The 21,841-nt window shown below is 42.8% G+C and overlaps 1 protein-coding gene across 1 annotated transcript in view; it reads right to left on the bottom strand.

Annotated features, from left to right (window-relative positions):
- The window catches only part of C1QTNF7 (C1q and TNF related 7), a 36,910-nt gene extending 23,662 nt beyond the window's left edge, over positions 1–13,248 (bottom strand). Inside the window, exon 1 of the mRNA XM_074148357.1 lies at positions 12,969–13,248. The gene's annotated coding sequence lies outside the window, so the exon portion shown is untranslated. The remainder of the gene's footprint in view (positions 1–12,968) is intronic.
- Positions 13,249–21,841: the final 8,593 nt, after the last annotated feature.

Raw genomic sequence — 21,841 nt, 5'->3', positions numbered from 1 at the left:
TGTGGCCAGCAGGGCTAGGGAGGTGATTCTGCCCCTCTGCTCTGCACTCGTAAGATCCCACCTGCAGAACTGTGTCCAGCTTTGGAGTCCTCAACACAGGAAGGATGTCGACCTGTTGGAACAGGTCCAGTGGAGGGCTACGAAGATGGTGAGAGGGCTGGAGCACCTCTCCTATGAGGACAGGCTGAGAGAGCTGGGGTTGTTCAGCCTGGAGAAGAGAAGGCTCCGGGGAGACCTTATAGCAGCCTTCCAAGTACCTAAAGAGGGCCTACAGGAAGGACTCTTTATCAGGGGGTGTAGCGATAGGATGAGGGGTGATGGTTTTATACTGAAAGAGGGGAGATTTAGGTTAGATACTAGGAAGAAATTCTTTGCTGTGAGGGTGGTGAGATGCTGGAACAGGTTGCCCAGAGAAGCTGTGGATGCCCCATCCCTGGTGCGTGACTGGAAGGCCCTTGGGTCTTCTGCAGGAGCCTGCTGTGATAGAGGAGATGGGTCGGGAGGAAGACAAGGAACAAGAACAGGCTGGTGCTGACCTGAGGACTATTGCACATCCCTCCAGGAGAAGGCTGTGAGCCCGGCTGATGCGAGCGTGCTGCCGTTTAGTTATCGCTTGTGCTGAGTATGCTGCTATGGAAAAAAGTCTCCAGCTTTGAATCCTAACGTCATGATCCTTTGGGACCCATGACTTGTCCTCCCTCATAGCCAGGCCTTGCCCAAGTTCACCAAGCGAGTACACTGTTCCCTTCCTGGCCAGAGGCTGTGAGGCAGTTACCTATGACGGCAACCTGCAGAAAGTGTTTTATGATCCTAAAAACAAACCCTTTATATAGGAAATATAATAACATGCCCAGCAACAGTACTAAATTTTAGCCCTTAGCATCATTTTGTTCCAAGTAATTAGTCTTCTGATACTGTTTTTCTCTAGATACTGAAATATTGGTATGTTGTTACTCTAAATAGATCAACATGAATCTCAAATTAAGACCATAATAAAGCAATAAAAAATTAGAGATTATTTTAGTTTCAAAAAAAAATAAATTATCAAGCTGAGACTGAAAGTTGGAGAATTAAATGAAAGGGAAGAAAAACACCATAAAGAAGTACAAGCATTTGACAAATAGCTAATAGACTTAAGAGATTCCCTTATTGTTACTGCTCAGGGAATTTACTTATTTTCCTCATGTAGAACACGCACAATACCTTATTTAGTAATATTTCAAGAAGCTTTTTTAGCATCTGGCATTGAACATAATTGTTGCAATGCTCTGGCAGCGTGCTACACTGTAAAGCTAACATTAGTCTGCCGCTGAGATGGAAATAAATGGAGAAGGCTGAGGAAATTTTCAGTGCAAGGTGCAGCTCCTGTTGCCTCCAGCGCCACGGAGAATTCCTGCTCTGATGTCATTCTCCTGCTTTCTGCTCCTCTGACTGGAAGTACAGACATTTTTTCCCTCCTTCTCATTTTTTCTTTTTTTTTTGGTCAAAGGGTTGTCAACTTCCAGTGCGTTCCACGTGTTGCAGCGCATCAGTACGTGGGAGCAGTGATGTGAATCCAGCCAGGCTTGTGCGCTGGGTTTATGGGATTATGCAAGCTATAAGCAGAGAGGCTGATCTGGATCAGGCCTGCGGTATTTTCTGAACTATCTTTAATGGAATGAGCAGAATTGGATAGAGCCTAATAATAGACCTAGACCATCTTTCTATTTGAGTTTGCTATGAAAGTTGCCATGCAACTGGTCTTTAAGTAAAACAGTTTTCGTTAACGGTTGTTAGATGTCACCCTGAATGGTATTAACAACGTCAATGCAGAGATCAAATAATTACTATCAACATTTTTTGTAACAGGCTAAAATTTTGCTTATATCTTTTTCATAAAGGAGATAAAATAAATTTTACTTCCTGACGTAATGGCTGAATGTTATGGATTCTTTTTCAAAACTCTACAGGAAATATTTCCAAACATAGTAGTGTATTCTGAGGTTAAAAAGACAAGACTAAGAAAATCTAAGATGACAACAAAATACTGTGACAAGTGAAATAAGAAGTGCCAAATGCTTCACAAAGTTCACTAAAGACTTTGCAATTGCTGTTGATTTTCACGGCCAAGGTGCTCAGCGACTGTGGTGACAATAGCAGAAGACCTAAAGAGGTAGGGTAAAGCCAGTGAAGGAAGAAAATGCATTTAAAAATAATCCTCAATAAGTAACATTATCCTTGGACTCTTCATAAGCATTCAGTTAGGTTTTAACACACTGTGTGTATTGCCCATTTCCACTGGGATATGATGTAAAATCAGTGGGCTAATTTATGTTCTCATTGGCACTGGTGTAAATCCAGGGTAAGTCACTGGACTACGTCGTGGTTATTTCCAGTTTTCCAATGAGTAACCAAACAGAAATTGGTTCAATGTTCCTCGACTCTCTCTTCTACTCCCTTGTATAGGAACTGCTTAGAAATAAATCACTGAGAATGTCCTCCTGACTCCACTTGTTAATAGGAGGAAAAAGAGCATCACAATGTTTTTTTCCCATGTGCCTTCTTAATAGACCATCTCTCAGGATGAGAATTGCAAAGTTCTGCCAGCTTTGGGGATCCTGGGGACGATAAACTCTCCTTCCACCCCACCAGCTAAACAGGCAGGCATTTGATGGGCAGGCTACTCTTTTATCTTATTTCCCAGCAAACCCTCAGTCTCCACGGGACATATTCACCATTGCCCTGCCACGTAAGTGGACGTGCACTGATTCCTAGGAAGAACGTGGTGGGTACAACACACAGGAATGAAAGCATTTTGTCCTCAGTCTTTAAAAAAAGATGCTGCAGCACAGTCTGGAGATTAGTTGGGCCCTATAGAAAGAGCATGACCAAGTGGCTGCAGGCAGACATGGACTTTTTGCAACTTCATTACCGCAGATCTGCTCCACCTTCGGTGACAGCCTGGCGATGGCGAAGCGAAGGCACTGTTAAAGCCCAGACCTGGTAGAAGGGCTTTGCATTCCTAAATGATTGAATCAAAAAGCAGAGCATAAACCCCATAGGCAACACGCCTTCCACGAGGTTTATTTTTACTGTGTGAATTCAAGCGCTGGAATGTCCTGTACCGATTCCAGAAGGGTTAACGCTTTCATGCCTCGCAGCCTGGCCAGGCGGGACAACCAGTACCACGGGTACGGGCTCTATCCTCCTTTTTCTGATACCTCAATGACCGGAACAGCTGCCTTTCTCAGCTCACCATTCCTTTGGGGGCTTCTTGAATTATCGCTTTGAATTATTATGTCTTACTTCTCCTTCCCCTTCCTTGTCCACTCCTGTTCCAAGAAACTTTCACAAATGCCAGCCGACTGAAGTGTTTAGTCTTATTTCCCCAGCTGCAGCTTAGCTGGCACGTCTTTGAAAGGAGCACGTAAGAGATGCATGGTATAGTTGGTAATATATGGTATGGTTGCTAATTCCAGCTGTTGTGCTGTCTTTTTGAGCCCTGCTCCCTGGTTTAAAAGTAATGCCTGGCTGAAGAGGAAGATCCTTTATTATCAGTTCCAGGATGTGGCTGGAAACACGTAGAGGAAGATGTTCTGCCATTTCATAAGGGGAAATGCTGTTCCCTTCTCCCCTCCAAACTGGTGACACCACTGCAACAGGCGAGAGCAGAAGACCAAGGTGCTCAGATCCAGCATGGCTGAGACCCCCTGCCACCCAGCTCACACCACCCACTGGGCTCCCCAGCCTGCTCCTAGTGGGCCTGTGTGACCCCAGATGGACAATTTCTTCTTCCTTACCTCAGCAAATCAACACTCCTGTGTTCATAGTTTGGTTTTTTACTTGGGGAAGCGTTGCCTTGCATTACCTTACTGAGACTGAGGAACTGTTTTAGTTGCAGAGAAGAGCAGGGCTAAGCAGTTGACAGAAGTGCGAGAAGCCACTCGTACTGTTGAAAGGCAGCACTGCAGGCAGCTGCCTGCTTATGTGCTTCTTGGAAGAATTCAGAGAAAGTGGGAAACATTAGTAGAAACAACATTTGTTTGCTACAACCTGCTTTTGACTGATCTTCTGAAAAATGTACTCTTTAACCAGGGCTCTAAGGCCTTACTGCTGAGCAACCATAATCACCTCTTCTAATGCAACTCTTAAAGCTTTTGCAAGATGGTGAGATCGGCCACGCTGTGTTTCATCATGGGCTTTCTTATATTCCTTTCTGATGGAAAAACTAAGAGGCCAGTACTGGAAAACTCCCTAAGCGATATGACTTTTCCAAGGTCTGTTGTCATGTCATTTAGTTGGCTTTCAGTTTTTTCCAGTCAAGGCCACTTTGGCAAATGAGCAGATTAAGACAGTCCTGGTGCCATGTAGACTTCCACACTGCATCTCCATCCCATATAGGGTTCTTTTCTCTGAAATTTTCCAGTTCACTTTCTAAAATGATTTTCATATCACCAGCCTAGGCAGGGACTTTGAACAACTTCTGTTTGAAGAGACAGGACAGTTAAGATGCAGAAGAAAAGCAGCTTTTGTTCAGGAAGCAAGGCACAGACCAAACCAGCGTGCTCAAGGGCACAGAGGAACTTTCCAGCAACGAAAGGCTTGAAAGCAGGTACCTACTCCGTACTTTTACTGGAGAACACTTCCCTTGTCCATATATGTCATAAAGCAGAACAACTGTGAACTCATCATAACCTCAGTTTAATTTTTAAGCAGATGTTTTAAAGGGAAAAAACCCACATAAGTATCTTCTTCAGCCCTTCACTATCCATGGGCCCCTTTTCCCTCTCACATATGAGTGAGAATTAACATTTCTCCAGTTTTAATGAGAGCCCATTACTCAGTGGCATAAGCCCATCTCAGACACCACCACAGATCTATACTGAGCACAGCAAATTTATTCATTAGATTTATCCTATGTTTATTAACAGCCCAGCTCAGAAAAAGAGTCAGTGACAAAAACCATCTGGAATAAACATAATGGAAAACAAACAATGTAATATATTCCGTCACTCCAGCCTAATTACACTGTTTGGTGCAAATACTATCAATCCAAGTGACAATTTACAAGCCGAACTCTTATTAAAGGGAAAAATGAGCTGTGTGGGGAAGCACAAATCAAAGTAACTAATCAACACAGACAACACATTCAGGGATTTAAGAGCCAAGGTACGGTAGTCTTTTATTCCTCCTTGTTTTCAATTTGGGAGACCTGCTGTGATGTTGCAGTACATTATACGTTATATCTACTTATGCAACGCTGGGGAGAAGCATGTCTCCGGCTGTTGTCTTATTATTCATCAGCTACAGCCTGTAACTTTTAGGCTTAAACACTTTTCCTATCATTTAAGTTGGGAGAAAGGTACACTGTCCCAGGCACCAGTTTTCTTTTAAGGTAACTCTCCTCTTTTAGGATATAGTAAAAGCTTGGAATTAAAGAGGAAGTTAGTAAAGGCTGGAGTTAGCTAAAAGCAATGCAAATTTGATCGAAAACAAGTTCTTCTTGAATGAATTGGTTCAGCAAGAGAAAAAGGAAAGAGATCTCTCCCTCCCATGCAAGCATCTGAACAACACATGGCGGCTGTCCATGATCTGTTTCAGCTTGGAAGCTGGAACTGGACTCATTAGACGCATCTGGTGTCCCCAGGGAAGCAAGAGAAAACACTGGCAGCAATGAAGAAAAGATGGTAGAAGCCATCTGAAGCAGAAATTAGCCAACCATCCTGTCTGCATTAGAGCATGAACTTCAGGAACAGCATTAGGCACCTGCATGAAAGCTGAGCCCTCAAAGCAAAGGGATACAGTGCTACAACGTGTAACACACTGTCAGTTTAAGGAAAATACACCCATAATCTGGAAAATACCACCTCAGGCCACCTGGGAAAACTTGACCTCGTTAAAGCAAGGAGCAACAAGCTAGCATTACAGTGAAATCAATATGAACAAATATACACACAGCCCTGACCACAGAAATGGGACTGTAACTTCCATAAATGTTAGCAAAATACGGCTTATGTAGTCCTACACTGAAATATTCCCTGTTAGTGAGAAGATGCTGAAGGACTTTTTTTATCTATTTCTGTGGGGAAAAAAAAACCCAACAAAACCCAGCCAAACAGTGAGAAAGGGCTACACCGAGGGGGAGATGAGGAGGGACATCACCAGTCATCCCCAGCCCATGTGCAGAAGTGCCTCTCTGGACCTTCACATTCCTTCCTTGCCTGCAAGATAAAAAGGAGCCAGGGTCCTTTCACACTTTAGAAATGGCCATGTAGCTCAAAGACCTTCTCTCATGGGATTGTCTTGGAAACAACATTCATCTCATGAACAGGCATTTCATGAATGTTTCATATTTCTATTTTTTTCTGGGTCTAGTGCTCTGTTTCAGGGTCCAGTAGGCCCTGAAACATAGCTTTTTCTCTAAACCCAAAGGCTGATAATGAGCAAGCTTTTGTCATAGCCCATGTGTATGAAAAATGTCCAAAACTCTATTTCTACACCTGCTGTTTTCAGAAAGAAATGTGTGACATCCTTTTCTCCTTGAAGAGGTGATGTCATAGATGTGGCCACAACAGGATGTTTCTTCATTTAAGAGGCAAGGTGCAAAGTTAGAGAAATACACCCCTGAGAATTCTGAAATTTCAGTGATTCATAAAAGCCAAAAAATCTGTTGCCAGCTAACGGTGGATCCATCTCTCTAGAGTCTCATTGCATCATCTGTATTAGCATGTAAATCAAGATGACATAGTTGTTGCTGACTAATTTCAAGTGTGATATTCACAGCATAGATACACTATTGGGATGGTCTTTGGCAACACCTTCATCCAAACATCTCTGTACAATGTCTGCCTGAAGCTACCATTCTCTTCAACCAGGATATGAACATGAGGATGACTCTTACCCTCACATGTGAATCCATGCCTATTCTTAAAAAAGAGTGTATTTACATTGGCTATCAAACCCCACAGGCACTGTGTTCATTTACATCTCTCTTCTTGGCCTTAACTACTTTGTTTCAGGCAGGAACCTCACAAAGTTGTTTTTTCTCTGATTGCCTCCTGGCCTGTAGGAATTTAAATCACAGAATCACAGAATCCTCATGGTTGGAAGGGACCTTTGAGATCATCGAGTCCAACCACAACAAAAAAAAAAAAAAAAAAAGAAAAAAAAGAAACCCCCACAAACAAACCATGAACAGACACAAACCAACAATCTCAGGCGTTAGAGCAATAGAACCATAATGTTCAAAAGTAGCTATAGGTAAAAGAAGGATGATTCCCCATTTGTAGATTACAAAAATCTGGGAGTATGCGGTGTCTGTCATTAATTATAATGATAAAACACCTTAATTGTAAGTTTATATGGTTTCTTACCTTCTTGTTCTATGACCGTTGGTACTCAATCTGACTAGCGAATCTAAACATTTTCCTTCCTGAGCAAGGAATAGCCATAAATACAGAGCATTTTCTTTAAGCAGCAGAACATAGCAGCCATGGTATGGTCAAGGCAATATGGTCACATAGCGTCCAAAACTTCAGCTTTGTTACTGGGAATTATTCTGCCTGTTTGGGATGCTCAGACACTTGTATAGTTGCTCTCTTGAACCTTGAAGATTTTTTGTAAATCTCCAGGATTCTCTAGTCTGGATTTTTTTCCTCTGAGGCAGGAGATTCAGGTTGTTCATGCACTGAGGCAGTGATCAGGGTGTGCTGGCTGTGCCCTTGCTGTTACAACCATGTGATGCTGAATCCGGTTCCCCATTGTCACAAAAACCCCCAAATTGTCCCAATGCTTTTTTCTGACTCCCTGCACTGTCACCTTTTCCCATGTGCTCCACCAAAGGCTTTCAGTGCTGTCAAGGATCTGATCTACTGATAACCGCCAAAGTCAGTTTGCAGTGAACACTGTGTTTTTTCTCAGTGTTATCAAGGACCTCACAGGGACAAGTTAGTTGAGATACTGAGCTATCTCACTGAACTATCTATCAACAACCCCTCAAGGCAGAAACTACTTGCTAGAGCATCAGCTGATAAACCAAAAGGGAGATAGAGCTCAGAGAAAGAATTGTTTTAATTACCACATAGTCTGCTTTACCATTATTTCAGAAAAAGCTGGACGCAGATGTTACATGAATGTAATTGCAGATTTCAGGAAACATCCTAAAAGCCACAGAGGAAACCTTAAAAATATAACTGAAGTAATTCCCTCTGGAATATGAACACAAGCAGGTTTCTCCCCCACCCCCAACTACATTTAAGATATCAAGTATGTTAGTTCACTGAACTTCAGAACTGGGCAATCACTCAAAGACAGGTTGCATTAATAGGTTCCAGCTATTGATAACCAAGGACCACAGTACCTGTTCTAGAAGGCTGATTTTCCTACAAGAAGAAAGGCTGTGTTCCCATTGCAACCCTCCATTGCAGCGTCCAGTTTAGAGCAGCTTCCAGGCTAGATTCCATCTGCAAACTGGGATGCCACTGCACTGCTTCCTCGCCTGCTAAGAGCTTTTTGGTTAACGGTACCACAGTAATGGTAACTGGTCTGGGCTCTCCATATTGGTTTAGAGGTTTATCCTGGATATTAGGAAAAATTTTCACACTGAAAGGGTTGTCACGCCTTGGAACAGGCTGCCCAGGGAAGTGATTGAGTCACCATCCCTGGAGGTGATGGGTAGATTTAGCGCTTAGCAATATGTTTTAGTGATGGTTTTTGTCAGTGTTAGGTTGATGGTTGGACTCGATGATCTGAAAGGTCCCTTCCAACCCAGGCAGTTCTATGATTCTATGATTCCACTCATCACCTCTGGATGTTTTGCTACTTATGGTCCTTCGCTGTCTGTTTTGCTGATTTTCTTGTACAACATTTATGTTGGGAGCATTCTGGCATGCTTGAAGGGTTTGTTTCTACTTCTAACCCTATAGGAAGATTATAGGCACACAGCAGTATGGTAAGGATTAAAAGCTATTTTCTTTCCTTCTTTACAAAGAACCTGTTTATTTATTGATGACTACAAATGGACTTATATTTCCAGAACTGGAGAAAACTACATGCAATTTTCTGCATCTTCACAGACTTCTAGTATGATTTCAATTCAACTTCCATTGAGTCCTCACATCTGTAAGACCAAGAGGTGGTATTCAGAGAAATAAATACACATGTGCTGAGGTGTTGCACCAGACCAGTAATGGGCTCCACAGAGAGAGAAAGAGAGAGAGATCTTGAGACAGATACAGAAGTCTGGCAGGCATCAGAATGTAATCTCTTCATGTCATTGCAAGGATTTACTTAGGGTTATGTTGCTGTCAGGTAGCAGGGTACCACCTGCAGTTTTTTAAGTATTTGAACATCTGCAGCCTTTAAACAATTAGAATTGTCAGAAAGAAAGACAGCCCATCAATCAGAAGTTTTCACAACTCCTTATTTGTATGTAGATTTCTAAAGCTCACATTGTCAAATAATACACTATAAAATAGAGTCCTTCAACAATTTCCTCTTTTTTTCCTCTTTTTTTCCTCTTTTTTTCTCTCTTTTTTTTTTTTTTTTTTTTTAAACCCTACAGCATTGGATAGAGAAGAGATCTTAAAACTTTCAAAGTGGAACTGTTTGTTAGTCCACTGTTTTCTTGGGTAATGACCAGTCCCAAAAGACATCTGGGTGAAGAAACCACCAGGAAATGCACAGCTAGTCAAGGCAGTAATTAAAGTAGTCATTAGCCTTGGGCAACAGACTACGATGGCCAGCAGCCTGCATGCTTTGCTTACACATGGGCTACTTTGCTTGTACCTGCAGAGATGGGGATTAGCCACTGAAGTCCAGGCAGTGGACTTCAGGCCCTTTCTCCATCCCAAGCCTTCTCCTCTCCAGCAAGGCTGAACACCAGCCCTGGTGTTGTGGAGTAAAGAGAGGCTGAGTTGAGGTGCAAAAAGAGGAAAACCTGTGTTCTGTGACAGCCTGGCATTAGAGGTTACTGTGTCCTGGAGAACTGAGAAGGGAAAAGGTTCCCAGAGGGAACGGAGAAAGAAAAAAAAGGGAGGAAAAGAGCATATCCTGCATCACCACTGAGCCCTTCTAGCACCCCTCCAGCACCATGTACCCTTCAACAATCCTGTTCCTTCTCAAAGGTGGAAGCAAAAACTCCAAAGCTTGGTTGAAATGAGGCATTTCTCTTCTTTCAAGTCAGGTTGGTGCCTTGTGTAAGCACTGAGTTCATTCATATAATGACATATCTTATCTCATTATAATTAACAAAGCCTCGGCAATCTGTGCAATAATCCATTTTTAAGATCAACTAAATCGCATTTAAACAGTTCTTACATGTCAGAGGCTGTCTGAAAAGATTTATTTAAAAAACAAACTCTTCAAGTCTGAAAGTCAAATGGAGAGGGAGAAAAGAACAGTTTTAGAGCAGCAAATTAATATCCAATAGCAAAACATTTGGATCCTATCTGTTTATCTGGTTTATTTTCCTTGAAAGAAAATGTGACTTATCTTCTTATTTGAGATTTATTCTTTCCATTTGTGTTCTCAAATTTATTCCTGGTCAAAGATCTTACGTTCTTAGATTCCCTGCTCATCAAATTAAGTATCTGTACCTCCTGAAAAATGCAATTTTAGAATAAGAAAGATCAAAAGATTTTTTTCTTAGTTATTTCTATAGGCACTGCATTATTTCCTCTGGGAAATTTTACAAGAGGAAGATTTCAGCCTGCTCACAGTATACATTAGAGTGAGAATGCAATTCACAACCGGAGCAGCTCCTTTGACTCTTTTTGTTGCTTGTTTGCTTTGACTGAGCTCGGACTAGCACATTTCGCAGTTGGTTTGCAACTTGAAAACACAAGTTGAGTAATGGGGTGAAAATATCCCACAACAAATAATCCTGAAAAACATGTGGTTTATTGGTTTGCAAGCTAGGAAGTGACATCAAACATCCAGACATGGATACTTTTCATTTAATGCATCAGTTCTGCATTCTAAGACAGAGTACATTCCTCCCCATAAAATATACACAACAAAGTATTTAAAGATGTTCAGATTCAAAGCCATAACCATCTGCTTATCACAGACATCTGTTGCTTCAAAGCAAAGGACTATATGAAAGGTTCAGAAAGCTTTAGAGCTCAAAAGATGCATTTGCCAAGAGACTAATGGAACACATGAATATACATAAATTCCAAAAATATAGCAAACTGCTGTTTTCTCCCTGGAGTGCCGTTACACCAGCTAGGTATTTGAGAGCTGAGTTGCAAAGAAAAAAAAATAATAAAAGAGTTACCTCAGCTCTTGCCCATCTCTATATTGAAAACTAAACTTTTTCTCACTCTCCAAACACTCTTGAAAAGCAACATCTTCCTCCATCAGCAGAGGAGTCAGACTTTTACACTGCCCCCTCTACATGTCTGCAACCTACATCCCCTGCAACCTTCTTTCTACAGAGCCTTCCCCTGTTCTCGCTCAGGGAGGTGACACCCCAGCTTCACTGGGAACAACATTCTGCAGCTCCACAGCCCTGCATGTCTATTGATTTCCATCCTATTTTCGCACCCAGGGCTGAGTTCCTGGCTGAAGTCAAGCAGAGCCTTCTTCCCATCGTAATCAAGGAAAACCTTCCCATTGAAGTCAAGCAGAGCCTTCCCATTGACCTCAATGAACTGTGGGCATCTCCCTTAACCAACAGTGCCCCTTTCTCCATGTGGCTCTTGCATTGCTATGGAAATGAAGGTCAACAGCAGGGCTGGGAGGGGTAACAAGCCATTTGGGGCAGCGTCTGTGTTCCTCTGGGCACTTGATTCAAGAGGTCATTGTGGTGGCATATCTGCAATAAATAGAGATGTCCTATGGGGTATGTGTGGGGATACAGATTTCCCTGTGGGGGCTGGAAGGCAGAGTTTGCACCTTGCAGACCTGTGGGTCTGGAGGGAAGGACCTGTTGAAAGTTATTGGGAGCAGGGAAATAGTGTGAGCTAAATAGAAGGTGCAAAGTCAGAGGGATTAGGTGCTTTTGGAAAGGCTGCCAGGAATGCATGGGGACTAGAGGCATTCTGGACAGGAAGATACTGAGAACCCTGAGTATATTAAATTTCTGTTTCGGGTTAATACCACCTGTACCTGGTCAGTGGAGCTAATCAGGCTTCCTGGCACAGCAGCCAGTTTCCATTCATTGAGCACCCTATCTGCATATGGGCAGCCATCAAAAGGGCAGGGTGGACCTCACAGATGAGAAATTTGGGATTTTAACGCCTGTCTTCCAGGCCTGTTGAAGCCAATATGTACATGAATGGCATAGAGAGCAAGAAAATATTTCATGGCTGGAAACTGCAGTGTGAAGCTCACAGAAAGTTGATCCATCCCTGCCATAAACTCCAATTAACCATACAGAAAGTGATTAATTTAAATATGAGCATGAACAGCAAGATACATTTTTATAAAGCAATCAAAATATTTCTTCTGTCATTTAATGTTCCTCTCAGTCACATAATCTGTGGCGTCTCAAACCTCCCTGTAAAGCTTGTAAAATCCCACAAGACTGCAAGTTCAACGTGGGGGTTACACGCCACTTTTGGGGTTCACTGATGCTGCTTTATAAACTATCCTTCTGCTCTTTGTTTTCCTTTGCACAGATTTTGTGTTTTGCTACCCGTTTCCTGTTGTCCTTGCAATCAGAGTAACAAGAAATGGAAGAAATCAGACAGTTCTCCGTGCCGATAACACACAGAGGACAGAAATTGTCGGTGATGGGAAAAGCAAGCAGAGCCTGCCCGAGCTGCGCACAGATTCTGCTCCTCACACGACTTACAAGCAAAGCGTTTCGAGAAAGGTAAGTTGCTTATTTACTGTGCCGACATACGTGCATTATTCAAAGCAGCAGCAAGATAGCAACATCACTCGTATTAGGAAATTCATCTCAAGTTTAGATTATCTCAGAGTTTTTATGAGGCAAGAGAATATACAAAGTTTGCTTCAGCAAAATAAAGCCCTTTACTTACATGGCTTGCAAGAGCTTCCAGCAGCTGGAGCCTCTGAATTGCAGTGCATGCTGATATTGTGCTTTGCTGAAAGCCCCCTAACTTTGGCACTGGAGACGACACATAACTCACCGGTGCTTCAGATAGATAGACTGATAATTTCCTTTAAAAATACTCTCACATGGCTTTTTATCAGTGGTGCGCACTGACAGTAGACTGCAAAGCAGAAAGCCCGTCTGGTGTTATGAGGAAAGAGTTCCCTCTCAGCTGAATCCAAGAGAAAAAAAGAGGAGTCCTTGACCTCGACAACTAGAATAAATCTACTATATCTGCTGGCTCTTTCTGAATGCATACTTGAGCAGTAACATAAGAGGGAGCGATGGGAGCACAGAAACTGTGGCATGTCAGGCTCTGTACCGGTAGGGTATGTGAGCAATGCTTCTAGCGGAGACACTGGAAAATGAAAACACAATGCATGTTTTCAGCTTTTATTTTGTTCACATATTTTAAAAATAAAACAAAGATGACTGGCTTCTCTCTTTCAGCTGGAGACTCCCAAGTGGCAGCGCTCTCAGCTCGGTCCCCTCTGCTGAGGTTCCTTACGTTCCAGATGAGGTTACTGCTGACTTTCTATTTCAAACCGCGATTTCTGAGAATCTCTGTATCTCAGCCAGGAAATGTAACCCAGGCTGAAGTTTAACATTTTGGACATCATAAATGCAATGAGTCGCCTGCAAGCAAAATGAGTATTTTTCACATATTTTTTTTTCTCCTTGGAAAGATATGTTTACTTTTTTTTTTTTTTTTTTCTCTCTCTCTCTTTCCTTTGGTCTGCTTAAACTTATTAAACTTTATAAAAGCAAGCATAGTTTTTGGAACAAGTCCTCAGTAGAACAAATAGTGAGACGAATATGAAAAGCAAGATAACGATGTAGCTTAAAATAGGTAAATGTAAGGTTTTGGCAAAAAAGAAGCTCCCTGCTCCATTGTAAAATTATATTTACAAGAATAAAGACATTATTTTAAACATAGTCATTCAATACCCAGGCAATGAAGACAGGGGTTTTATGGAGAGGATGAAAAAACCACCGTATTTTACGCATAATAAAAGGAGTAGGAAAGAGATAAGAAAGAAAGGAAATCAAAGTCCTCATTCATCCCATTGTATTCAGTTGCAAAAGAGGGAAAAAGGGAAACAAACTTACAGTTTACAAATTTACTTTAAGATATTGTAAATGCAATATTGCTAGCTCTATGAAGCATAAAGATATTTTTAAAAAGCCCTCAAAACCTTTGATAAGCATTTCTAACTTGGTGAAATAATAGTTTTTAATTAAGAATGATCAAATTATCTCTTTTGTCTAGTGAGTTATTCCCCGTGTGTGACAATGGACTTGAAAAATCCCCTACACGTTTTATACGTGTGTTATCAGGGTTCTTCTTGAACCTCAGACTTGAGTTCAGCTTTTGTTGTTGCTTCTTTTTTTTGCAACTTTATTAAGACACTAAAACACATGTACAACTTCAAAGTTGTTTATTGGTAATTAAATTGTCACTCCCAGTTGTAGCTGACTAGTAGCAGTGATATATTGTGTTGTACGAGAGAAGTCTCAGTTTCAATTTAGTTTCCATTTAAACACTGAAACTCTAAGTCTACAATAAATTAATTTTAGCTCTTTTCAGCTCCTACCACTGTTTTCCCCTTCTCTTTCTCCACTGACGTTTTCAAAATCCAAGGCACTATCGAACTATATATGTATATGTTGAATTTCAACGCATTCATAGATTCATAGGTTGGTCCAGGCCGGAAGGGACCTCCAAAGGTCATCTAGTCCGACCTCCCCGCAGTCAGCAGGGACACCCCCAACTAGACCAGATTGCCCAGGGCCTCGTCGAGCTTCACCTTGAATATCTCAAGGGAAGGGGCCTCAGCCACCTCCCTGGGCAACCTGTTCCAGTGTTCCACCACCCTCATAGTAAAGAGCTTTTTCCTAATATCCAATCTAAATCTCCCCTTCTCCAACTTAAAACCATTGCCCCTCGTCCTGTCGCTGCAGGCCTTTGTAAACAGACTCTCCCCAGCCTTCCTGTAGGCCCCCCTCAGGTACTGGAAGGCCGCTATGAGGTCTCCCCGGAGCCTCCTCTTCTCCAGGCTGAACAACATGCTTTTTTTTTTTTTTAAATTAAAATTCATGTTTGAAAGTTGTTGCTTTAAAACCAGTGTGAGTGCAAGTGTTGTTCTTCAGACAGCAAAACACCTTTTCTCCACAGTGGGCTCAAATCTCATGCTTAGGGGCTTATTTACGTAGGTTGGTGGTGGCCCCCCCTGCGCTGGCTCCTGCTCAGCCACCGTCACCCGCCGTGCTAGACCTCTTCCCTCCCTGCTAAACCATCAGCAAGCACATGGAAATAGCCAGGATTTTTTACTTTTATTCGTGTTTTATGATGCGGAGGCCTCATGACCTGGTCTGTAGGAGCAAGTCTTGGGGCACAGGACTACTTGCACACACCCAGGTTTGAGACGGCAGCCCCACGAGTGGGACGTATGGGGATCCCATCCAGCTTTCTGTCCTTAACTACAAGGGGCTAAACTTCAAAACCTACCTGGGAGCAATTACCTGCTTCTTTGTGAAGTGTTTTGAGACAAGCAGAATATATACCTCACTTCTGAGAGCCAAATCTTGTGTTGTTTTCAAACACCTGAAACACACCACTAATTTAAGCGCCAGCTAATTACCCCCAGGCGTGACTCAGTTTCTGCCTCAGGGACCTGGCTTTCCCCCGAGGAAGTAAGAAGCCATCAGGCAGTGCACTTGCAGCCCCCCGTGCACGGACGGTGTCAATTCTCCCCCAGCCCGTTTCAGCCACGGCACAGCGGTGTGAGTCCTGGCTCACAATCGGAGGCAGCGGTAGCCACGGAAAATACCATCTGCTTTCCTGAGTATTGTATATGCATTCACAGAATTTATGTAGGAGTTAAGAAACCAGCTCCCAAACCAAGGGTCACAGTTACGATTGCAGCTGTGAATGTGAAAGTGGAAGCTTGGCCAGGACCCCAGAAGCTGTAACACAAACAGAAATGTAGGAGACTTGTTGGGTGAAGTCTATGTCATGATCTACCACATCAAAAACTCTAAAATCTTTTTCTTTTTTTTTTTTTATTTTTTATTTATTTTTTATTCCTGGTAGAAGTATAGACCCTTATATTAATTAAAGTCTTATGTTTCTCATTTATCTTTCAAACATCCCCCAGAAGATTGTTTGGGCTGTACTGCCCGTGGGCTGGGAGTGCTGCTCTGCTGGCACGACGCCGTACGGTTTGCCTCTGAGACCCTGAGAAAGTAGCAGGTCCTATGTCTGATGTGACACAGTCCATTAAACCACCTTGGTCAGACTTTGTTTTGAAAATGTCTGATTTTATGCACAGCTTTAAAAAATTGAGGCCTCACAGGTTTATACATCCCAGTAGCTGTTATTTCCAGTGTCAGCTCACAAGGCTTTTAGAAAGCCCACACTTGGTCACTTCGTGAGAGATGGAACATACACAGCATCAATAGGAAGCATAAGGCTCAGTTTCGCTAAAGACTGGGCCAGAAGGAGTGAAACACTGACTCAGTGGTGACTTAAGATGACATGGCAGGTAAATGTGAACTATTTCCCAACACAGTAAAATTTCATTTCCTTTGGATCATAGAATCATAGAATGGTTAGAGTTGGAAGAGACCTTAAAGACCATCGAGTTCCAACCCCCCTGCCGTGGGCAGGGACACCTCCCAGTAGACCAGGTTACTGGTCATCTGGAAATAAACCAAGCCATTGATTGGCTCAGTGGAGGCACAGCACTACCTAAAGGCACTTACAGAATCATAGAATCATAGAATTGTCTAGGTCGGAAGGGACCTTTCAGATCATCTAGTCCAACTGTCAACATAACACTGACAAAACCCATCACTAAACCGTATCTCTAAGCACTATGTCTACCCATCTTTTAAATACTGCCAGGGATGGTGACTTACACTCTTTCTAGGATCAAAGGCCATGAGTACTTTTGGTGGAGGCAATGAGCTGCCCTGAATCAGTTCAGTCCATCATGACTTAGCTGGTCTGTCCCTGATGGAGGCAGGCTGCCTCCTGCAGTGCTACCTCAGGGGTGCACACAACGGTCTCCAGCGCTCCAAGAGGACATACTTGCATAGCTGCAGCGTTAGAACAGAATCACAAGAGTAATTGGGGTTGGAAGGTACCTTTGGAGCTCATCTCACCCAACACCTGCTCAAAGCAGGTCTAATCAGCTGGCAGCTGGCTCTGCAGTATGTGCCATGATGACTTTACTATTGAGAGTTTTCCACTCCGTACAGCACACCTGACCTCAATTACCCCCAGGAGCAAGGAGCTGACTCAATGATTATCCTCCAGAGGGATTTTGCATTCCTCACCCCGGGTAATTACAAACTCTTGGTTATTGCAGTATGTGATCACCCAGTCATTTGATTATACTTATCTGGTGTGGAAGCCAAAAAATAACATCTCATTTTACAGCTGTGGACCTAAGGCACAAGGATGGCATTACTTGCCAGAGATCACACAGTCTGTGCAGAGTAAGAAATTAAGCAGTCGACTCAGGGCAGGCATCCTACCTGCTGTCACCTCTCTGTGCATTCCTGCTATTAGTTAGCTATTGGTTATTAATAGCCACCCTGCTATTACAGATCATTTTTTGAGGTGAGGGGCAAAGTAATGCAGCACTTGTGAGACCCCAGCTCTGTAATGGGTTCCAGTGCTGAAGCTGAAAGTGGTGGAAAATTAAAAAAGTGCTAGCGTTGCTGCTGTACAGGTGGTGGGCAGCTGGACTAGGGATCATCGAATGAACAATCCTCCTTAAAAGCCCTTCTGACAATCTGGAATGGGATCCAAATTAGTAAAAGCTGGTTTTGGAAACCAGGAAAGGTCCCTGTGATCTCCACTGCTGTCAGTGAAAATTCATATTATAATGATCAAAAACTATGTGAAGGTGTGCATTGCTGTAACGTGTTTAAATTGCAGGCCTGGAAAAATACACTTAAGACATCTGGAATCATTTTTTGTTGTGAAATTCAGTTCGTACATAAGGAGGGCTTGGGAAGAATTGAAAGACGAGATAGTCTTGTCTTGAGAGACAAGAACGAAAATGAAAATGTTTAAACAAGTGGCTAGTATGTAGTGGCCCTCACACTTCGATCTCACATTTAGCTACGGGTGAATAATATTGCTTTATGCATGGTCCCACCACTAGATATATATATATATATAAAAATGGCATGTAGCTAGGCATCAATCTATTGCTTATGGGAAAACCAAAAAGAATATAGCTTGGGTCACAGATCTGTGCTAGACTTGTTCTGCTTCCTGGAGCAATCCAGTTAAGCTTCTTTGCAACCCATATGTGGATGTCCCAAACTGCCAACCCCTGTCTTGGAAACCGTGCTGCCTACCTGCTCAGACGTGCCAAGCCAGCCAAGTCAGGGCTGCAGCAATATCTTGCTTAAGGTGAGATGCTAACGGCACTTGTTCTCATGGGCTCAGCTAGTATATGAGCTAGCAAATAACAGGCAAGAATTCAGAAGCTGAAAATTCCTGTGAATGCTTCAAATGGCACATTAAAAATGAAGAATTCTGACATTTTCATGTGTAATTTATTTTAAGTTTAATGTGTCATTAATGTATAAAAAGCAAATCTTCATTTTAAATCTGTAGTGTGCAATATCTTGTCCATATAACTTCTCAGCCTTGAAATCTGAATAGCCAGATCTTCAGCTGGCATAAATAGGAACTGCTGCACTGATTGCAACGGCAGCATAATTAATGTACATCAACTGAAGGTCTGGCTCAAAAATGTGCAGAAGTGTATATATTCCTTTTCTGGTCATGTGAGTGCTACTGAAGATGACTCGGGACCTGACAGCTACCATGGCTTTATATCCACATCAAAGCTTATCCTTAGGCCTTTTACCATACCCCATGGGGGCTGAACAATTGTTTTTGAATGCTTCACTGAGCTATATAATTTAGGAACATCAACAACACATACCATGAAAACCCACCAAAAGCAAAGCTCAAGCTCAGATACGAATGTCCTGAGCCTGCACTTGGGGAGCTGTGTGGTCTTCCATTTGAAGGTAAGAAAGGATTTTTTAATAAGCTGTCTTGTCTCTTAGAGGTCGGACACCATGGATGAAGCCTGGACGTGCTTTAAGGCAGGGTCATCCTCTTTTTTCCATTGTGGGGTGTGTCTTTAGCCAAAAGCAAAACCTGCTACTTCATCAGAGGTAGGAAAGGCAAATAAGCTCCCTGGGAATTAGAAAGCATGCTTTCTATCAGTTGTTTGTGTTACTTTCCCATAAAAAAATCTGCTGCTCATGTACCTTCAACATGATGGTAAAACATGGTTGGTTTTTGTTTTTTGGTTTAAAAAAAAAATTGTAACCTTTTGGCAGTTTAAGAAAACGGTCCTTTTTGCAACAGATCAAATCCCCCATAAGTTAAATCTGTAGCCCTTTTTTCTTTACAACATTGGAAAAAAAAGTCAGAAAGTGCCCCAAAATATCATGTTCAAGATATATCTGGAAATTTGAGACAGCTTTCCTCCTTCAATTTCTGGAGGTCTGGAGTGAGGTTGAGGCTATTTCAGACCAAGCTATTGAAAACATAAAAGAAAAATTTTCTTTTCTTGCTATGAGCTGCTACCAGTCTCTTTCCTGCAAGTATAAGGCTTTCTGACAGAAGGGTGTCCCTGACCATCCCTCATGGGTACAGTATGAGGGAAGACACCTCTTTAACCAGCTAGAGAAGAAGCCACTTGCAGTGTATATTACCATTTGAAGCGCAGCCCAGTTTGCAAAAAGTAAAGGGCTACATCACTGGTACAAACTAATTTGATGGCATATGGTTTCTTCATTTGGAAAAAGGCTTTAAAACTGAAAAGCAGATTTCAGCTTTGCAGAATAAACTGGTGCTCTCATTGCATGTAGCTTAAAACTGCTTAAGCACTACAGGCTTGTCTGGATGGAGTTAAAAAAATGTTGGGGTTTTTTTTTTTTTTTGTTTGTTTAGTCCAAAAATAGACTTGCTTCAGCTCTGTTCAAGCTCAGTGTTGTTCCAGTTGTCTTCAGTTTCTTCTTAAACCCACTGTTTTCCCAGATCGCTTTATGGATATCGCCTATGGGAGGAAGTGTAGTAGCTGGAGCAGAGCACTGATTCCTGCTCTTAGCACTGCTGTTGACTCTAATCCTGCTTTCCTTCTGTTTTTATTCTCTTCTTCTTTTCTCTTTCTCAGTCTTTCCTTTAGCCTAGCTGACATTCTGGCTCGATGAGAAGTCCTTTGCAAGCCTGGTACGTTGCCTAATTCTGTCATTGAATAGAAATAATGAAAGAGAAGGGTTTCTCGACTGCTCCAGCCCCAGGAAATGCTGCTCGTGGCTGAAGAGACTGCTGAGGAGAGGAGCACTGGTCATCCCAACTCATCCCACAGCCTTGTCACCATTCCAGCGTAAGGTTTGATTTCCCATGCCCCCCGAAGAAAGCTGCATACAAGGCTATTTTGCATTTTCTTACAACTGCAGCACCTACCGGGAGAGGACACCCAACTGAACCCTATGTTTAGAGGTGTGGTTGAAGAAATCAGTACAGCCATCCATTTCCTGTGTAAAAGGGCTAGGTTTAACACAGTGACTTGCAGATTGAGCTCACTACTCTTCTTGTTTTGCTTTTTAGGTAATAAACTGGTAAACCCCTGGCGTTCAGGTAACACCATGCGAAGGAGCCCGGGCTAAGGGGTGGCAGAGCATTGGAACAGGCTGCCCAGAGAGGTGGTGGAGTCTCCATCTTGGGAGACAGTTAAAACCCGCCTGTCTGGATGCGATCCTGTGCAGCCTGCTCTAGGCCACTCTGCTTTGGCAGGGGGGTTGGACCAGATGATCTGTCCGCACCTCAAATACTGTGTTCAGTTTTGGGCCCCTCACAACAAGAAAGACACTGAGGTGCTGGAGCGCGTCCAGAGAAGGGCAACGAAGCTGATGAGAGGTCTGGAAAACAACTCTTACGAGAAGAGGCTGAGGGAGCTGGGGTTGTTCAGTCTGGAGAAAAGGAGGCTGAGGGGAGACCTTATCGCTCTCCACAACTCCCTGAAAGGAGGGTGTAGTGAGGTGGGGGCTGGTCTCTTCTCCCAAGTCACAGGTGATAGAACAAGAGGAAACGGCCTCAAGTTGCAGCAGGGGAGGTTTAGATTGGATATTAGGAAAAATTTCTTTACTGAAAGGGTTGTCAAACATTGGAACAGGCTGCCCCAGGGAAGTGGTGGATTCACCGTCCCTGGAGATATTTAAAAGATGGGTAGACGTGGTGCTTAGGGACATGGTTTAGTGGTGGTTTTGGAAGTGTTAGGTTGGATTCAGTGATCATCCCTTCCAACCTAGATGATTCTATGATTCTATCTCTGAAGGTCCCTTCCAACCCCTACCATTCTGTGATTCTGCGTGAGTAATATCACAAGCTGTAAGCAGTAGGAGCTGGTGCTCTGAAGTCGGGTACGTATATTGTTTGTAGGGTGGGCAGCTGGGATGAAATGACCTCTTCAACAGCGAGCTGGAGCTGCCGCCGAGGCCTGCCTTTGGTGACAGAAGGCTGCAACGCCGGTTACACATAGATAAACTTTCTGAAGGCCCAAACAGATAAATATGAGAGCTGTTGATGAAAGGAAGCAGTGCCAGCCGCTTTTGGCCAGCGGGACAGGAACGTGTCCTGTTGCCTCAGGTTGAAAAGGCTTTGGATGCTCAGGGCTTGCACAAATTAGAGGGTGAAAGTACTGGTAATGGTATCTGACACATTATTTACTTCATTCACGGACAAATTAATCTTAA

Source organism: Numenius arquata, chromosome 5 (assembly GCF_964106895.1).
Source record: "Numenius arquata chromosome 5, bNumArq3.hap1.1, whole genome shotgun sequence".
In the NCBI taxonomy this organism is placed as follows: Eukaryota; Metazoa; Chordata; class Aves; order Charadriiformes; family Scolopacidae; genus Numenius; species Numenius arquata.
Note: the sequence above shows the minus strand (reverse complement) of the source record. Positions and strands in the feature narration are given on the sequence as shown.